Here is a 20,045-nt window from a genome sequence, read left to right as displayed (position 1 = left end):
CCCTTCCATTCACCCAAACCTCAGCTGTTGCTCCATGATATAATGTTTTTATTGCATCATGGAAGAACCCCTCTAAACCATATGCCCGCAGGATAGCAAACATAAAATCTACTACTACTACTACTACTTAACATTTCTATAGCGCTGCTAGGGTTACGCAGCGCTGTACAATTTAACAGGCCCTGCTCAAAGAGCTTACAATCTAAAGGACAAGTGAGTAGACGATACGATGGGGGCAGTCAATTCGGGGCAGTCCAGATATCCTGAAGGTAAGAGTTAGGTGCCGAAGGCAGCATTGAAGAGGTGTGTTTTAAGCAGAGACTTGAAGATGGGCAGGGAGGGGGCTTGATGTAGGGGCTCAGGAAGGTTGTTCCAGGCATAGGGTGAGGCAAGGCAGAATGGGCGGAGCCTGGAGCTGGCAGTGGTGAAGAAGGGCACCGAGAGGAGGGATCCGTCCTGTGAACGGAGGTTTCGGGTGGGAACATAAGGGGAGATGAGGGTAGAGAGGTAGTGAGGGGCAGCAGATTGAGTACATCTGTAGGTAAGAAGGAGGAGCTTGAACTGAATGCGGTAACGGATTGGAAGCCAGTGAAGTGACCTGAGAAGAGGGGTGACACGAGTATATCGGTTCTGGCGGAATACAAGACGCGCAGCAGAGTTCCGAACAGACCGAAGGGGGGACAGACGGCCAAGTGGGAGTCCGGTGAGGAGCAAGCCGCAGTAGCCAAGTCGGGAGGCAATGAGAGCGTGGACGAGAGTTCGGGTGGTGTGTTCCGAGAGGAAAGGGCAAACCCTGCCGATGTTGAAGAGGAAGAAGCGACAGGTCCTGGCCATCTGCTGGATGTGTGCCAAGAAGGAGAGGGAGGAGTCGAAGATGACTCCGAGGCTGCGGGCAGACGAGACGGGGAGGATGAGGGTGCCATCCACCGAGATAGAAAGTGGAGGAAGAGGAGAAGTGGGTTTTGGTGGAAAGACGATGAGCTCAGTCTTGGACATGTTCAGTTTCAGGTGGCGGTTGGACATCCATGTGGCAATGTCGGTTAAGCAGGCCGATACCTTTGCCTGGGTCTCCGCAGTGATGTCTGGTGTGGAGAGATACAGCTGGGTGTCGTCTGCATAGAGATGGTACTGGAAGCCATGAGATGAGATGAGGGAACCCAGGGAAGAGGTGTAGATTGAGAAGAGAAGGGGTCCAAGGACAGATCCCTGGGGAACACCAACAGATAGCGGGATGGGGGTGGAGGAGGATCCATGGGAGTGAACTCTGAAGGTGCGGTGGGAGAGATAGGAGGAGAACCAGGAGAGGACAGAGCCCTGGAACCCGAATGAGGACAGTGTGGCAAGGAGTAGATCATGATTGACAGTGTCAAAAGCGGCGGATAGATCGAAAATCCCATTTGACATGATCAAAAGCCTTTTCGGCATCAAAGCTAACTATTAAAGCTGGGGTTTCCTGATGATGTATTTTCTCTAGAGCCCCCAAAACCTGTCTCATATTACGCACTACTGTTCTACCCCGGACAAAGCCCACCTGTGACTCCTCCACCACCTGAGGCAAAATCTTTGCCAATCTGTTTGCCAGAATTTTTGCAAACAACTTTGTCTCAAAAGGTAACAGAGAAATAGGCCTATATGAACCTGCACTCAAAGGATCTCGGCCTGGCTTTAACAAAACCACTATTTGGGCCCTCCTCAATGAATCTGGTAGGGCGCCTATCTGTAAAAAACGATTAAACACCACCGTAAGGCATGATGTTATTCCATCCGCAAGAATTTTGTAAAATTCAGCAGACAGCCCATCTCCCCCAGGCGCCTTAAACAGAGGGCTCTTTCGGATACCCCAGCTCACCTCATCTTCTGTTATATCCCCCTTGAGGTTTTCTTGGTGAAGCTCCGTAATTTTAGGAAGTGATTGTCCTGCTATATACCATTCCGCCTGGAGTCCCTGTTCCTTTGGCGCCGAATACAACGTCTCGTAAAATTGTTTAAAGACTTCATTTATTCCTGCTGACGTATGCTGCAATCCTCCTTTTGCATCCCTTATCTGAGAAACAAAACGTGACCCTCCCACCTGTTGCACTAACCGAGCCAGCAGCTTCCCTTGTCTATTAGCGTGCTTATATAATTGGTATCGGAAGTATTGGATAGATTTTTTGGTTTTCGCGTGTATTAATTGATTTAAAGCAGACTGAGCTTCTAATAACTGTGATTTATGTATGCTCGAGGGCTGTGCTCCAAACCTCTGTCGTGCCTTCCCCACTATCTTCCCCAATTTGAGAATCTCCGCCTCCCTAGCTTTTTTCTTATAGGAGTAATAGGAAATAATGGCGCCTCTCAGCACGGCTTTGGCTGCCTCCCAAAACAATACCGGGTCCCTTTGGTAGGTGACTTTATTAAACTCTGTGTACTCACGCCACTGAGCTTGTAGAAAGGGAGAGAATTGGCCATCATAATAAAGTTCCCTAGGAAATCGCCATCGAGTTCTTTGTGTATTCTCCTTCCCGCAAGAGAAGGAAACCCATACAAATGCATGATCCGACACCTGGGTCGGACCTATCTCCACTTGTTTCAGTGATGTGACTGTACAAGATGAAACCAAGATATAGTCAATACGCGAAAGCGTATCATGGGCTCTCGATAGGTGGGTGTAGTCCCTCTCCCCCGGGTGAAACAAGCGCCACGCATCTACCATATCCAGCAAAGAACAAAGCTTTGGGACTCCTTTTCTCATATTCACTGGACCAACTCTAGAAGACGCCGTACTGTCCAATAGCGGGTCAAACACCGAGTTAAAGTCACCTCCCATAATTATGGGCATCTGATCAAAAGAGTTTACCTGGTTCACTATAGTTTGGTAGAACTTTCTATCATACTGATTTGGCGCATACACATTCACCAGCAACAGGGGTTGATTGTATAATTGAACCTCTGCCATAACATATCTGCCTTTTGGGTCTATAACCACCCTCTTCTTAATCACAGGGAGCCCCTTGCGGAAAAGTACAATAACTCCTGCTTTTCTGTTGGTCGTTGGACTGTCCACATGATCTCCCACCCACCATCTACATAGTTTTTTGTGTTCCTGTCCCGTTAAGTGTGTCTCCTGTAACATTGCTATATCAGTTTTTTGTCTGTTCAAGGTTTGCAAAATCTTACTTCTCTTTATCGGGGAGGTCACGCCTCCCACATTCCAAGAAACCATCTTAACCATTTTCTGGTAAAAGTATGCTAATAATGCAGTTATTTGTAGTGTAAGAGAGAAGGTGTCCCAGCCTCCACCTCCCCTCATTCTTGACTTCCCCTTCAGCATTCCCCCAGGGCCCTTTGTCACTTAGTACACCTTGTTCACTCAGGCAAACTTCCCCCCCTCCCCCCCACCCTAACCCTCTATCCCGCCTCTGTTCCCTCCCCCACTCCCTCGAGTTCTCCATGGAAGTCATCACGTATAGGTGCACTAGCCCCTACTCAAAATAATACCGTTCCCTCATTTTAGGGGGGATCCCTCCTTTAGGTTTTCAAATCTGTTTTTCCCCTTCCCATAACCAAACATTAAGTAATATTTTTGTTAACAGCTTACTATAATTACAGATTACAGTTGATCTGAGCAGACTGTTAGCTACTTTGACATATCAAAATCATGGCTGGCTCCATCAGAAACTCTGAGAAGTAGAGTCTTCTTTAATCAGGCATTCCAACTTCAGATCCCAAGTATCTTTTGCCTGATTCCCATCTCTCCAGGATACCTTTCAATCAGTTTCTCCCTGTGTCAGGCTTTGGATAAAGACAGAAGCTGCCGACACGCTTTCAAAAAATTTTACTGTACCTCCATGATGTATTCTCAGCTTTGCAGGGTATATCAAGGCAAACCTGATCTTCTTCTCATAAAGTTGTGTACACACTGGTGCAAACTCCTTCCTCGCTGTTGCCACTCTCGAGGAGTAGTCCTGAAAGCAGAGGATTCGTTGACCCTCATGTGTAAGTTCTCCTCCTGCTCGTACTTCTTGCAGAATAGCCTGTTTGTGCCCATAGTTGAGGATTTTCAAGATCACCGCTCTAGGCCGCGCTGCTCCTTGTTTCTTTGGTCCCAGTCGGTGTGCTCTCTCGATCCTCAAGGGGCCTGGCATATTATTCATTTTCAGCGTGGTTGGAAGCCATGTCTCAAGGAAACTTCTCAACTCTGACTCAGGAATCTGTTCTGACAAACCGATCAAACGCAGATTATTTCGCCTGGATCGGTTCTCTAAATCGTCAATTTTATTTTCCAGGTCTACTATCCGCTTCTGCAAGGCTTCCACCGGTTGCACTTCAGACACCATGCGGTCCTCGATGTTGCTAACCCTTTGTTGAACATGATCCAAATCCAGATGGAAACCCGTCCAGGCGTTCGTGGGCCGAGTCAGCCCTGTCATATATGGCTTGCAATTTTTTGTCCAGGGCTGCTTCAACTGCAGCCGTTACTTCTGCCGTGATTTCGGCTGTCCATGCCGAGCAGACGCTGGACCCCGGCGATTGTGGAGCGGCCGCCATCTTAGGTTCCGCGGCCCTGCTTTTTTCTTTTTTTTGAGGTTTCGCCGCCATCCCGCTTTCTCCAATCGCTACCGCCGGCTAAAGCGCTTCACCCGGATCAACTTTGTAAACCCTTTAGGGTTGAATCCTTCAGATCCCCTATGAAGTCAGGTAATTAATAAAGATGCGGGGGACTAGCAGGAGCTCAGCATACACGAGTCCTCACTCCTGCATCGCACCACGTGACTTGTAATTTTGTTTTTAATAATAGCCTCTACCATTTTCCCCGGCACCGACGTCAGACTCACCGGTCTATAATTTCCCGGATCTCCCCTGGAGCCTTTTTAAAAAATGGGCTTTACATTGGCTACCCTCCAATCTTCCGGTACCACGCTCGATTTTAAGGATAAGTTGCATATCACTAGCAGTAGCTCCGCAAGCTCATTTTTCAGTTCTATCAGTACTCTAGGATGAATACCATCCGGTCCAGGAGATTTGCTACTCTTCAGTTTGCCGAACTGCCCCATTACGTCCTCCAGGTTTACCATGAAGTCAGTAAGTTTCTCCGACTCATCCGCTTGAAATACCATTTCCGACACCGGTATCCCACCCAAATCTTCCTCGATGAAGACCGAAGCAAAGAATTCATTCAGTCTCTCCGCTACACCTTTGTCTTCCTTGATCGCCCCTTTTACCCCTCGGTCATCCAGGGGTAAAAGGGGCAATCCATTGTTGTTTCTGTGACCTATTTTGCATTAGCAAAATCCTGTTCCAGTTTTCCATGCTTCATTTGGTTTAACAAGGCATCATTTACGTCTTGCTTCCACTTCCACTTTTACTTTTAACTGCAAGCATCATATGTAACTAAGTAGTTAAACTGGTGAAATTATTACTTTGGTAAAAATTAAAAGTAACAAATGCTTCCTGTACTTCTTTACAAGTAAAAGTGATAAAACCTTTCAAAACTTTTATTTATGCACACTAACTAGTAACTTTTACTTTGTAACTATACAATACTGCAAATTAAGTGATAAACATGATATCAGTACCATACAGATGAAACACCTTAATAGGCACAAATTAGAATATTTCTCTACTCGTATTTATGATAGCCATCTACTAAAATTCTCAGTTTTAAAAGGTCTATGTTGTAGGCGTCAACTGGTTTCCATGTTTTTCTTCCAGACTGTTGCTATCTGGAATACACTTCCTTTAAATATCAGATTAGAATTAAATTATATGAGATTCTTGAAGGAAGTTGAAAAACTTCTTGTTGAATAAATTTTAAAGTGCTGATTTGTTTATTGTCTCCTTTTATTTTATGTCCATGTAAATCCCTATATTGTTTGGGCTTCTTATGATGTTAACCACCTTGAACCTCCTGCTGGGATTTGTGTAATGTACAAATTCTGTAGATTAGATTAGAAAATAACAGATATAATGTTTATATTGTCAGTATGATACAATGAGCAAAAAACAAAAAGTAATCCACGAAATATCAACATATGGAACACAAATATGTCAAAAGCAAACTCCTTAAAGAGAAACAGGCTGTAATGAAAAAGGAAGGAAAAGCCTTAAAGTAGCTCAAAATTGAAAAGATTTATAGAGCTATAACAATTAAATAGATCTCTACTTCATCATCGGCAAACACCTTCTAAAATTTAACGATGGCCAGCATTTCACTAAGCTGCTTCAGGGTCCCAGATGGCAGAGCAGTTCTAAAAAGAAATGGAAGACTTAATATGAGAGTTCCATAGTGCAAAAGACAGACAACATCCACTCACATTCACATACTTCAAAGAACAGCACTCCAGAGCCATGACGACCATCACATTCCCACAGCTACTTCCAAAATGGTTCCTATTTGAAAAAATACTGCCATCAGATGCCAACAATGGGGCAACCAATCAAAACAAAAAATTAAAGAAAACTGAAAAGATTAAACATGATGCATACGAAAAAAAGGAAAACCAGAGCTAATAACAAATCAAAATATATATAAATAAAAATAATACTGAATGAAAATAAATAAAAAAATATTATAATCAATCAGAAAAAATGGCACCAATCAAGATACAAGTTTAGCCCCTTCGATTCAAGTGATTGTAATCTGTAAATCCATTTCTGCTCAAGCTGAAGTAGGATGCGCTGGTGGTCACCTCCTTTAGAAAGTGGGGGCACATATTGCAGAACCAAGCATCTCAGGTCCTGGAACAAATGGCAAATGCTGGACACAATGAGCCACCAAAGGGAGACCAGGCTTATTGATATATATTGAACTCTTATGTTCCATAAAATGTGTAGATAATTTACTAGAGATTTGACCAACATGGACCTTGTCACATGGACAAATCAAACAGTAGATCACATAATCAGATCTGCAGGAGGTTTTGGTTTTCACATGATAAATCTTGTGATCCACTGGATTGATGAACATCATTGTTTCAAGCATAACTGCACGCATGACATAGCCACTACATTTGAAATGACCAACCACCCCAGTGTCGGAAGAAAGGCCAGTCGGGGGGAAGGACAGGACCACAGGGCTCAAGTGCTCCTTTTAATTCTTAGTACAGCAAAAAGAAAAATGTAAAGAGGACTCATTGAAAATTGGAATAGTCCACACAAGTTCCCAATGTTTTCTGACCATTGCAGCAATCTGGGCAGAAAAAGGATTAAACTGCATTACATATGTTAAAATGTCCTCCTCTTCAGTGGTCGTAGTGGGCTTTGGTATCAACAGAAAATCCCGGTTGTTGAACTTAGCTCGACAAAAAGCTTTCCAGACTGCACTTCTGGGATAACCATGTGCCTGCAGCTTAACTGATAAATCTAGTGATTGCTGCTTGAATTTGTCAAAGGAACAAATCCTTTGGTATCTAATAAACTACGAAAAGGGTAGGCTGCTCTGCAAAGAAGCAGGATGACTGCTATTGTAATACAAAAATGTGTTTGATCAGTGCTCTTATGGAACACTATGGTGCTGAATCCTGCGTCAGTTTTTTTTTTAACAAGAACATCAAAAAAAACAACATCTCAAAACTGTCATAGTGCAGAACAAACTTGATCTGTGGGTGACATCCATTAAGATACAACACAAATTATTATTATTATTATTATTTATTGCATTTGTACCCCACATTATCCCACCTTTTTGCAGGCTCAATGTGGCTTATAGAGTAGGGTTATGCTAAAGTCAGTACATGATTGAAATATAGTTGGTCAAGGGCTGAGGGAAACAAGGAGTTAGCTAAAGTCAGTACATGATTAAAAGATGTGCTTGATGCAAAAGATCAACACAGCCATCCCATAACAAAAAAACGTCATCAATATATCAAACCTAAAGAAGGACCTTGCTGAAAAAAACTACAGTATACACATATTTCTGCTCAAAGACTGTCATGTATAAGTTAGCCACCGAGGGGGCCATCGTGGCCCCCATCACGACTCCTGAGACTTGTTGATGCAGAGTGGTTCCAAACTGCAGAAAATTCCTTTTCATGGCCAAACCAGCCAGTTGCAAAATGAAAGAAGTGGGAACCCTGCTTGGAGCTCTATCATCTAAAACAAGATGCAAAACTTCCAGAGCTTCATCTTGTGGAATCATGGTGTAAAGAGATGTAATATCTAAAGTAACCATAAGTAAGGTATTCGAGGTGTTAGCCAACAACCCTTGGGCAGACAAGATTCTCAGTAAATGAGTAGAGTCTTTCAAAATAGGATTTGCTGGCCATCACTAGCGGTTACAGAAAACAGTCCACAAACATTGATAAGGGCTCTAATAAAGACCCTCTACTCAAGATTATAGGTCTTCCAGGGGGATTCTGCAATGTTTTGTGAATTTTTGGCAGAGTGTAAAGAACAGGATCTTAGGATGCAAAGTGTCGAAAAAGTGGAACTTCCTCTGCATAAGGATCCCACTAGTGTATCTGTCACTTGTGATCTGAAAAATCATTTTCTGTATTTCAGGGGTAGGGTCACAGGATAGCTCTTGATAATCAGACTGCACACAAAGTTGTCTATGAACTTCAGCAATATAAGACTCACAGTCCTGGACTATAATCGCTCCCCCCTTCTCGGCCTTCTAATCACAATCTTAGAGTTGGCCTTTAGTGATTCAAGCTTATGCTTTTCTTCTCTTGTGAGGTTGAAAGTAATTTCTTAAAAGCTATATAAGTACATAAGTACATAAGTAATGCCATACTGGGAAAAGACCAAGGGTCCATCGAGCCCAGCATCCTGTCCACGACAGCGGCCAATCCAGGCCAAGGGCACCTGGCAAGCTTCCCAAACATACAAACATGTTCAACATGCTGGAATTCCATCAAAACCAAATGGCGAAAGGAAGCAAGAATAGGATCTAATAGTCCCAGTGGAGTCCAACGGGATTTCTTTCTCATCACAGACAAGTCAGAGACCGGACTTTCTTTATCAGAAAAAAATATCTTCAACTCCAGGAGTCTGAGGAACTTCTCAAGCTCAACCCTCAATTGGGATGAGTTTAGCCCACGAGCATGGACAAAAGCTAATCCCTTGGATAATAATTGACATTCCAACACAGACAAAGGATAACTGGAGATGTTCACTATCACAAAGTCATCTATTGTTGTTGAGAACGTGTGTTGGGATGTGCATGATATGGTTGCGGAAGTTGTTGTTGTAAGGGGCTCTGATAGTCTCCACCACTTCTCCCTCTCTATTGTATCCTTCCATGATTTTGTCCACGCCATCCTGACTTCTGCCTAAAAAAGATATCTTGGATCCAGAAGAACCATCGTCTGAGGAGCTACACTCAATTTCTTCGAAGGGAAGAATCACTGTCTTTTTATGAGCTTCCAACCAGGGGTAAATCATCTTGACCTCTTAATTCTGTTCATCATGCTGGACCTTCTTAATCTTTAATTTCTGAAGATCTGAATGAAATTGATCTATCCTATATTTAAAATCATCATGCTGTCATTGAAATGCATATAAAGGTTTCTTCAGTTTTAATCCATCTAGAATCTTATAAATTTCTGTTTCGATGTTAGTGGAAAGTTCAGTGGTCTTGTCAATGATGAGAACCATTAAATCCAATGAGCATTTATTTAAGATCCTTGCCCATTTCTGTAGAAAATCCTGGACATCGAGAAATAATTTGGGTTCTTTCGAAATCCAAAGTTCACATGGTATTAACTCTTTTTACTGTATTCAATCAGGGTAATTCCATGTAACTCCAATTTGACAAGCCTTTTCATAGTATTAAATAAAGCACTCCAAGAAATTATAGATCCCAAAGTAGAATCAAGTTGCAAGAGGGAAGTACCCAGTGATGTGCTGGTAAATGTTTAACAACAGGCTCTCTCCCTGGTCCACCTCGGCGCCCCCCATCCACCTCGGCACCCTCCCCCGTCCACCACTGCGCCCCCCACTGCGCCCCCCACCTACCTCTGCTCCCCTGCAAAAAAATTGCAGAGCTGGCTATACCCCGGGGGGGGGGGGGGGCGCCAACACATTACTCTCTCCAGGAAAAAAAAATTAAATTATCCCAGGTTCCAATCTAATTCGTTTAATATGGGATAAAATGCCATAAATAAGTAAATAAATATAAACTTTTAACGTTCAGCACCTGATTATCAAAGTGGACATATTCCAAACACTATAATGAAAATAAAATTATTTTTTTTCTACCTTTGTTGTCTGGTGACTTTGTTTCTCTGATCATGCTGGTCCAGTATCTGATTCTGCTGCTCTCTATCTGTTCCCTTGACTCTGTTTCCAGGGCTTCCTTTCCATTTATTTCTTTTCTTTCCTCCTTTCTTCTTCATTTCTGGTCCTCCGCATACTTGACTGTACAGTGGATCCAGCTTCTGCCTATTTTCTCCATCCATGTGCAGTTTCTCTCCTCACTTCCTTTCCCTCATCTAATCTCCTTCCTCTATCTTCCCTTCATGTCCAGCATTTCTTCTCTCTCCCTTCCCTTCCCTCCATCCATGTCCAGAATTTCTCTTGCTCTCCCCTCCATCCATGTCCTGAAACTCTCCTCTCTCCCCTGGCCCTCTCTATCCATCCATACCCAGCAATTCTCTTCTCTCCCCTGCCCCCCTCTACCCACTCATGCCCAGCAAGTCTCTCCCCTGCCCCCCTCTACCCACCCATGCCCAGCAGGTCTCTCCCCTGCCCCCCTCTACGCACCCATGCCCAGCAAGTCTCTCCCCTGCCCCCCTCTACCCACCCATGCCCAGCAAGCCTCTCCCCTGCCCCCCTCTACCCACCCATGCCCAGCAGGTCTCTCCCCTGCCCCCCTCTACCCACCCATGCCCAGCAGGTCTCTCCCCTGCCCCCCTCTACCCATCCAGCGATTCTCCTCCCTCCCCTGCCGCTCCGAAGCATGTCCAAAGATGTCCTTCGCCCCCACCCTCCCCTCTGTCTTTTTTTAATTACCTCCGTCTAAGCGCGCACCTTTTAAAGCCCTGCTGCATGCTGGCTGTCTCCAGGCTTCCCCTGCTTGCTTCGGATGATGTTCGTGCCTTAGTCCCGCCTTTGCGAAAAAAGGAAATGACGTCAGAATGAAGACGGGACTAAGGCACGAACATCATCCGAAGCAAGCAGGGGAAGCCTGGAGACGACCAGCATGCAGCAGAGCTTTAAATGGCGCGCGCTTCGACGGAGGTAATTAAAAAAAGACGGAGGGGAGCGGGAGGGGAGGGAAGGGTGGGAGCGAAGGACATGGTTGGATATGCTTTGGAGCGGCAGGGGAGGTAAGCATGGCCTGTGATGGTGCCCTCCTGCCACGCTTACCTCCCGCAATGGAGCCGGCTCGCCCCCAACAACAACCGGCTCGCAAGAGCTGTCAAAATTTAACAAGCGGCTCTTGCGAGCCGGTGCGAGCCGGCTCCAGCACACCACTGGAAGTACCCTTCAGAGTATCAGAGACATTTTCAACAGAAAAATTGTGTCTAGTCCTCCAAGGCTGTGATTGTGGATTCATTGCCAAAAAGAACACAATAAATTAGAATCAACTATACTAACTCAAACTGGGTGTGGAATTACAAAAGCAATAAGCAAAAAACAAAAAGTAATCCATGAAATATCAACATATGGACAAATATGTCAAAAGCAAACTCCTTAAAATGAAACAGGCTATAATGAAAAAGGAAGGAAAAGCCTCAAAGTAACTCAAAATCAAAACGATTTATAGAGCTATAATGATCAAATAGATCTCTACTTCATCATCAGCAAAAGCCTCCTAAAATTTAACTATGGCCAGCATTTCGCTAAGCTGCTTCAGGGTCCCAGATGGCAGAGCAGTTCTAAAAAGAAACGGAAGAATTATTTTGAGAGTTCCATAGTGCAAAAGACAGACAACACCAACTCACAATCACATACTTCAAAGAACAGTACTTTGAGGCTTTTCTTTCCTTTTTCATTATAGTCTGTTTCTCTTTAAGGAGTTTGCTTTTGATATATATGTGTTCCATATGTTGATATTTCGTGGATTGCATTTTGTTTTTTGCTTATTGTTTTTGTAATTCCACACCCAGTTTGAGTTACTATAGTATAATACAATGAAACATCTTAATAAACAGCTGAGGAGGGCAAGTGCAGTTGAAACATATAGATGGACAAACTGGGTAGGACAGAGTCATTGGGATAAATAAATGGACAGCTAAATTGAAGACAAATTATACGTACATTTGAATAAGTTATGAAGAAAATACTTTAATGCCTCGTTATCGCTCCATGATGTGACCTCACCTTGAGTACTGCATTCAGTTCTGGTCACTGTATCTCAAAAAGATGTGGAGGGGCATAAATCGAATGGGGCGCCCAAGTTTTCCTGAGGGTGTCCTCACAGGACATCCCCGTGAAGGGGCGGGGAAACCCGTATTATTGAAACAAGATGGGCAGCCATCTTTCATTTCGATAATACAGTCGGGGACTCCCAAATCTCAATATTTAGGCCGACCTTAGAGATGGTCAACCTAAATGTTGAGATAGTCGACCTTAGAGATGGTCGTCCCCGGTTTTCGGCCATAATGGAAACCGAGGACACCCATCTCAAAAACAACCAAATCCAACTCATTTGGTCCTGGAAGGAGCCAGCATTCGTAGTGCACTGGTCCCCCTGGACTAACAGATGCACTAACTGAACAGAAAAAGGCCTTCCCTTACCGATCCCTTAGTGATTTGGAAAGGAATGGGCATGCATGAAGGAAATCGCATGCAAATGATCTGCTTGCTGTTAGCTCACTTGCACATGATTTCCTTCCTAAGGAAGGGAAGCCAGTGCAGAGCAGCCAAGTGTTATGCGTGGCTGCTCTGCGCATGCCAAAGACGCAGTGACAATCCTAAGTTGGCTGCCACCCGGGGCGGATCACCGATGCGCACCCCCCCCCCCCCAACACAATGACACCCCCCTGGTGCATCAAACCCCCCCCCCCCCCCCGGGTGCATTTTTAGCTGCTGGGAGCAGCCGTGCGGCTCTCAGCTCCGCTGGCTCCTTGCTCCCTCTGCCCCGGAACAAGAAGTAACCTGTTCCAGGACAGAGGGAGCAGGGAACCAGCGAAGCCGACAGGTGCACGGCTGCTCTCTGCACCCCCCCCCCCCCCAGCAGCGTGCACCCGGGGCGGACCGCCCCCACCGCCCCGCCCTTGGTACGCCGCTGCAAAGACGGCTTCATAAATACAGACAAGCTGTGTGTATAATAGCCGTCTACAACCTTAAAAAAAATGCAAGTCCAGGTGAGAATGTCCAAGTGCTCATCAAGGACATCTTTTTTTTTTTTTAGTATGGGTGAAGGATGTCCAAGTATTAGGTGCTTTCGCTATGCCTCTGTCCCTGCGACTGGCAGTTGAGGATGTCCAAAATGTGGATGTTTCTGTGAGAAAGATGTCCATGCCTTTGCTATGCCTCTGACACCCCCTTATTTATTTGGATTTTGGATCACAGGTAGCAGCAGTGGGATTTGAACCAGCCACTTCTGGATTGCAAAACCAGTGCTCTAACCACTAGGCTACTCCTCCACTTCACTCAATCCCTTGAAATTTGTCCGTCCCTGTGAGGGGGGGGGGCAGTTCAGGATGTCCAAAATGTTTGAAAGAAGGACGTCCATGCCTTCGCTATGCCTCCGCTGACACACACACACCTCCCCTCCCAGGGATCTGCATACTGCTGCGATGGACCTGAGTATGATATTTGAGGCTGGCAAAAAAAGTTTTTAAAGTTGTTTTTTTTCAAGGTGGGAGGGGGTTAGTCACCACTGGGGGAGTCAGGGGAGGTCATTACCGATTCCCTCCGGTGGTCATCTGGTCAGTTCGGGCACCTTATTGAGGCCTGGTCGTAAGAAAAAAATGACCAAATAAAGTCGGCCAAGTGCTCGTCAGGGACGCCCTTCTTTTTTCCATTATTGCTCGAGGACGCCTATGTGTTAGGCATGCCCCAGTCCCGCCTTCGCTACGCCTCCGACACGCCCCCGGGAACTTTGGTCGTCCCCGCGACGGAAAGCAGTTGGGGACGCCCAAAATCGGCTTTCGATTATGCCAATTTGGGCAACCCTGAGAGAAGGACGCCCATCTCCCGATTTGTGTCGAAAGATGGGCGCCCTTCTCTTTCGAAAATAAGCCTGATAGTAGAATTAGAAAAGGTTCAAAGAAGAGTGACGAAAATGATAAAGGGGATGGAACACCTCTCATATGAGGAAAGGGTAAAGAGGTTAGGGCTCTTCACTTTGGAAAGGAGAGGGATGAGGGGAGATATGATTGAGGTCTACAAAAGTCTGAGTGGTGTAGAACAAGGAGAAGCAAATCGATATTTTACTTTTTCCAAAAGCACAAAGAGTAGGGGACAATTAAAAAAGTTACATGGAAATACTTTTAAAACAATTAGGAGGAAATATTTTTTCACTCAAAGAATAGTTAAGCTCTGGAACTCTTTGTCAGAGGATGTAGTAACAGTTAGCATGTCTGAGTAGAGGAGTAGGGTAGTTGTTAGTGCAGCGGGCTTTCATTCTGGGAAACTGGGTTTAATTCCCACTGTAGCTCCTTGTGACTCTGTGCAAGTCACTTAACCCTTTATTGCCCCAGGTACAATATGTACCTGTATATAATATGTAAACTGCTTTGAATGTAGTTGCAAAAACCACAGAAAGGCGGTATATCAAGTCCCATTCCTTTTCCCCCTTTAAAAAACGGTTTGGATAAGTTCCTGGAGGAAAAGTCCATAGTCTGCTATTGAGACAGACATGGAGAAGCAACTGCCCTGGGATTAGTAGCATAGATTGTTGCTATGATTTGGGTTTCTGCCACGTACTTGTGGCCTGGCTTGGCCACTGTTGGAAACAGGATACTGGACTAGATGGACCATTGGTCTGACCCAGTATGGCTGTTCTTATGGTAAAATTATGTCTTACCTGATAATTTTCTTTCCATTAGTCCCAACAGATCAATCCAGAGACGAGTGGGTTGTGTCCCTCTACCAGCAGGTGGAGATAGAGAGAACTTCAGAGTTTACTATATATAGACACGTGCAGCCATCTTACTCTCAGTATTGTCAATACCAAAGCAAGTGAAAAGCCAAGCAATCCACCATCACAGTTCACTCCTGTCTCAAGAACACCTTTGCAGGCTCTTCCTCCACCGCACCAGTGGGAGAGAAAACACCTAAGTGTCAAATTGTCAACATGAGAGTAATCTATGCTTCGTAGTTGTCCATCAGTATCCAACGATCCCTTAAGAAAGAGAGAACCTAGTGGAACAAAACAGGAACAAACACCCCTCTGGTGACTATGTACCTTAAGCCACCACACACACAATAAAGGGCGGGCCTCTGGATTGATCTGTTGGGACTAATGGAAAGAAAATTATCAGGTAAGACATAATTTTACCTTCCATAGCGTCCCACAGATCAATCCAGAGATGAGTGGGATGTACAAAAGCAGTCCCCAAAGTAGGGTGGGTTCCCCAAACCGGTAAAGACTCCCAGTAAAACTTAACCGAACCCTCAAGGTGGAGAACGGGCATACCCCAACCCCCAAGAGGGCTCACGAACATCAGATGCTAATCATGATATGCCCCAGAACGTGGAACCAGAAACCACCAACGCTAGAGCAGAGCATGGTACCAGGTTCCAAAAACAGCGAAAGCTGGACATCCAAAATCTGAGGAAAGGCGGTATGCAACAAGAAGAGAGAATTTATCCACGCCGAACCTACATAAACATCTGCAAGTCTGAACACACAGCGAAGCAGCGCAATTCAACGTAAAACTGTATACCTGTGCCCAGAAAGGAATCCAGAAGCCAAGCCGCCTGAGGGACAGTGCGATTGTCCAGGAGAAGAAAGCTGCGCTAAACTTGCAGCGATAGAGCAGCATTCAACATGCCGCAAAAAACTGCACTGAAAAGCAGCGATGGAACAGCGCACAAATGCAGCGATGGGGCTGCGATCAATCTACCGCAAAGAAGTCATGTACAGGGATGGAGCCACGCTCCGCTTCCCAGAATGAAGTCTCGCTAAACATCCAGCACAGGATCTGCGCCCAACCTACAGAAATGGAGATGTGTTCAACGGAACACGCTGGCGCCGAAATCTAAATGACGCAATGGAGCCGTGCTCCACAGAGAACAATAGAGTTGATCCCAACCTGTATCAATAGAACGGTGCCCAACATGTGGCCAAGGAACTGCGTACAACTTACAGCAAAGAACATAGAGAAACTGCTCAACATGCCCCAAAGCAACCGTGCTCAAGATGCCGCAACGGTGATGAACTCAACATGCACCAACAAAGCTATGCTCAACATGTAGGAACGAAGCTGTGCTCAACCTGCATGAAAAGAGCCAAGCTCAACATGCCACAAGGAAGCTGTGCTGTGCTCAACATAGAACAAAGAACACAGATGGAGATCCGGAAAACAGCCATAAAGGCACTGCCAGGTGAGACTTGGCGTTTATCCCAAGCTCCAGAGGAATATGAAAGTAACACTGAACTAACCTCCTCAAATTAAAGGAACCAACACACAGCCACAAGGCAGAAAGGAAGAAACAACTTGCCAGGCCAAAACACAAAATGAAGCCGGCCTCTAAAAGGAAAGTGACTAAAACCAGCTAATGGAGAGAAGCCAAGCAAATCAGAACCTCCCTATGTCAAGGAGAAAAATACTGTTAAAAAAAAAAAGAAACAAATAGCAGGGGCTTCACCAGCAAATGCCAGGAGCACCAAAGACCCGACTCCTGAAAGGGAACTGCCCAGCAGCCGTAAAAGACTGTGAGTCAAGAAACATAGACCGAGCCTGCAGCCTACACGCAGCCAGCGAGAGACCTCTTCAGTTCAAACTGACAGGACAAGACCTCCAAATCGCAAAGGTACCGATCCCAGAATGACTCAAGACCAGAATTAGACGCCGGAAGCGAAAATGAAAGAAACTTCGCAAGCGCTCCCTTAGACTATTTTACCTCAAGCAGACCAAGCTGGACGACCTGAGCCAGAGCAACTGTGTTAGCTGAAGCAAGGCTCACCGGTCTGATCCGAGCAAGGCTCGACGTTCCGATCCGAGCAAAGCTCGACGTTGAGATCCGTAGGCCGACCTGACAGCCTGAGTTGTAGCCAGGCCCTGGGCCGAAGAAATCTTAACAGCCTGAGCCCGTTCACCGGTCGAAGCCAGAGCAAGGACGCCGGCCTGAGCCGGGATAATATGAATTGATTCAGCCGAAGCAAGGTCGCTGGCCTGAGCCGGGATAATATGAATTGCTTCAGCCGAAGCAAGGCTCGACAGCCCAATCCGAAACAAAACTCAGCGGCCTAAGCCGAACTCAGGCTCGACGTCCGGAGCTAAGGCCAGATTCAATGGCCTAAACCAGAGAGAAGCTCGATGGCCTGAGCCGGAGCAAAGCTCGATGGCCTGAGCCAGAGCAAAGCTCTACAGCCTGAGCCAGAGCAAAGCTCGACGGCCTGAGCCAGAGCCAGGTTGACGGCCTGAGTTGCAGCAAAGCTCGACGGCCATACCCAGAACAAAGCTCAAGAGCCTGAGCAAGGCCAAGAAAGCTCTACGGCCTGAGCCAGAGCAAAGCTCGATGGCCTGAGCTGGAACAAAGCCCAACGGCCGGAGCCGGAGCCAGAGCAACGAGCCACGGTCTAAACCATGTACTGTGTTCAGTTTTCCCTGAAAATAAGTTCCCTCATCTGAAAAACTGAGCCGGAGCAAGGCTCAACAGTTAGATCAAAGGAGAGGCTCGATGACCTGACCCCAATAGAGGCTTGACAGCCTGAGCCTGATCAATGGTTGATGATCTGCGCCAGAGTAAAGCTTAACAGCCTGAGCCGTAGCAAAGCTGAAGCAAAAAGCTACTGCCGCAGCAGGAGCAAGGCCCGACGGCCTCAGCCAGAGCAAGGCCCGACGGCCTCAGCCGGAACCAGGCCCAACGGCCTCAGCCGGAACAAAGCCCAACGGCCTCAGATGGAGCTAGGCCTCAGCCGCTGCCAGGCACGACGCCTCATTCAGAGCCAGGCCCGACGGCCTCAGCCGGAGCCAGGCCCAACGCCCTCAGCTGGGGTAAGGCCCAGCAGCCTGAGCAAGGCCCTCCATCCACATCTGGAGCAAGGCCCGACAGCCTCAGCCTGAAGAATCCTCAACAGCCTCAGACTGACAAAGACCCGGTGGCCTCAGCCGGCACAACACCCGACAGTCTCCGCTGAAAAAAGGCCCTACGGCTTCCACTGGAAACCGACAATTTCCGCTGCAACAAGGCCCAGATGGATCAAATCTATCCGCTCTCCTGCACCACTAGCATCCCCTGAAGTCGCCAACCAAACGCGCTGTCCGTCAACAAGGGAGACTACAGTAGACAGGAGCAGCTCCTGAGTCCTCCAAATAGGATAAGACCCAATACCTCAGAATGGGAAGAAACCAAAGCCACTTGTTAGCCAATGAATATAGACACAATGACACACAGACCGACAGGTCCCTTGTGCAGCCTTTCAACCCACCCCTAAGGATGGTGATGAAGGAAGCTAGCACGCACCAGAGACCTAGAATGTATCTTGCGGAAAAATCCATCCGCCTGAAACAGAAGAGCCCACATAGCCAGAAGGGAATTAACCAAGGACTAGAAAATCTAAGACTCATTCTCAAACACCCAGAGCCTGTGCTGAAGGAAGCCAGGAAACACATGTAAAATTATAAAGTCTACTGAGGCTGTGCTGAACAGGTCCAGACAGCAAAGCTGAGGAAAACAGACACTCTGCCTCTAAAGGCACCATTACCATGGAAACCTGCAGAAAATAAAGAACTGCAGTGAAAAAAAGAACAGGCCTTCCAGCAGCATGGAAACAGAAAAAATAAAGCAGCTAGGCACACGAAAAATAAACCCCTAGAAAGACCCAGAGGCCACTCAGCATAAATTAGAGACAAAAGGGCCCCAGGCCCCCGCAAGAAGGGCCAGCAACATGTACAGCCCCAAGGAAACCAAGAAATCATAGATAAGGCAAAAACCTTCATCGACAATAGCAGGAAGCATATAACTCTCTCCTGCTGCCGCAATCTCGAAAACCGAGACCTGGGAAAACGCACCAAAGAAACGAGGAGCCGCCCCCAGGCTGTCCCCGCTAAACACTGAAGAACTCCACGTCAGAAAAACCAAACAGAGAAGCGAGCGGTTTACCACACATGCTCCCTTCTCCCCAGGCGGTCGAGGACCAAATTCCGGGCAGGACCCAAATCCTACCAATCGGAGCACTTCCCCGCTGTGACTCCAATAACGTCCGGGAAACAGAACCGTCTGAAAAGCGCGAAGGCCAAAAGACCTGCACAAGATGGTGTCCGCTACGGCGAAAAGCCCGCCAAAACCAATACCGCGGACTAAAAATTCTAGCGGAGAGCATCACCCCCGCTTGTTAAAACCTGAAAGGTCCCTGGAAACTCGCAATCTCCCCCAGAACCACGCGAGGCCCAAGCTCCGAGCACAGTACTCCGCAATAAAAGAAGTAAAAAACACTCTTACCTCACAGAAAGGAGAAAATGAGCCCAAGGGAGGAAATACCAACCATTGCTGTATCCCCACAGAGCTATCACCATCTCTGCTACTTCATTCGGCTGTGCATCCCGTTTTTGTGTGTGTGTGTGTGTGTGTGTTTTTTTAAGACAGGAGTGCCAGGGAAGCCATAACTCAGAGACAAGTTATCACCACAGCATGGAAGCAGCACAGGGGTAGGGGAGGAACCTGACCCACCAGGTGTACCCCTTACTGGTCCAATCTGGCCACAAACCCCTAGCTCAACAAAACCTGAGGGAACAGGCGAGGAGCAGATTTCAAAGCGCTCAACAAAACCTGAGGGAACAGGCGAGGAGCAAATTTCAAAGCGCTCAACTAAACCTGAGGGAACAGGCTCGGAGCAAATTCAATCCAGAGAGCTGCACAGGATGTGTCCATCCACCTGCTGAGATAGAGAGAATACTGAGAGTAAGATGGCTGCACGTGTCTATATATAGTAAACTCTGAAGTTCTCTCTATCTCCACCTGCTGGTAGAGGGACACAACCCACTCGTCTCTGGATTGATCTG

At 46.5% G+C, this 20,045-nt stretch overlaps 1 pseudogene; it reads left to right on the top strand.

Annotated features, from left to right (window-relative positions):
• Positions 1-16,337: 16,337 nt before the first annotated feature.
• The window catches only part of LOC115478330, a 62,773-nt pseudogene continuing 59,065 nt past the window's right edge, over positions 16,338-20,045 (top strand).

The sequence above is a fragment of the Microcaecilia unicolor genome, chromosome 10, assembly GCF_901765095.1.
Source record: "Microcaecilia unicolor chromosome 10, aMicUni1.1, whole genome shotgun sequence".
NCBI classification, from domain to species: Eukaryota; Metazoa; Chordata; class Amphibia; order Gymnophiona; family Siphonopidae; genus Microcaecilia; species Microcaecilia unicolor.
Note: the sequence above shows the minus strand (reverse complement) of the source record. Positions and strands in the feature narration are given on the sequence as shown.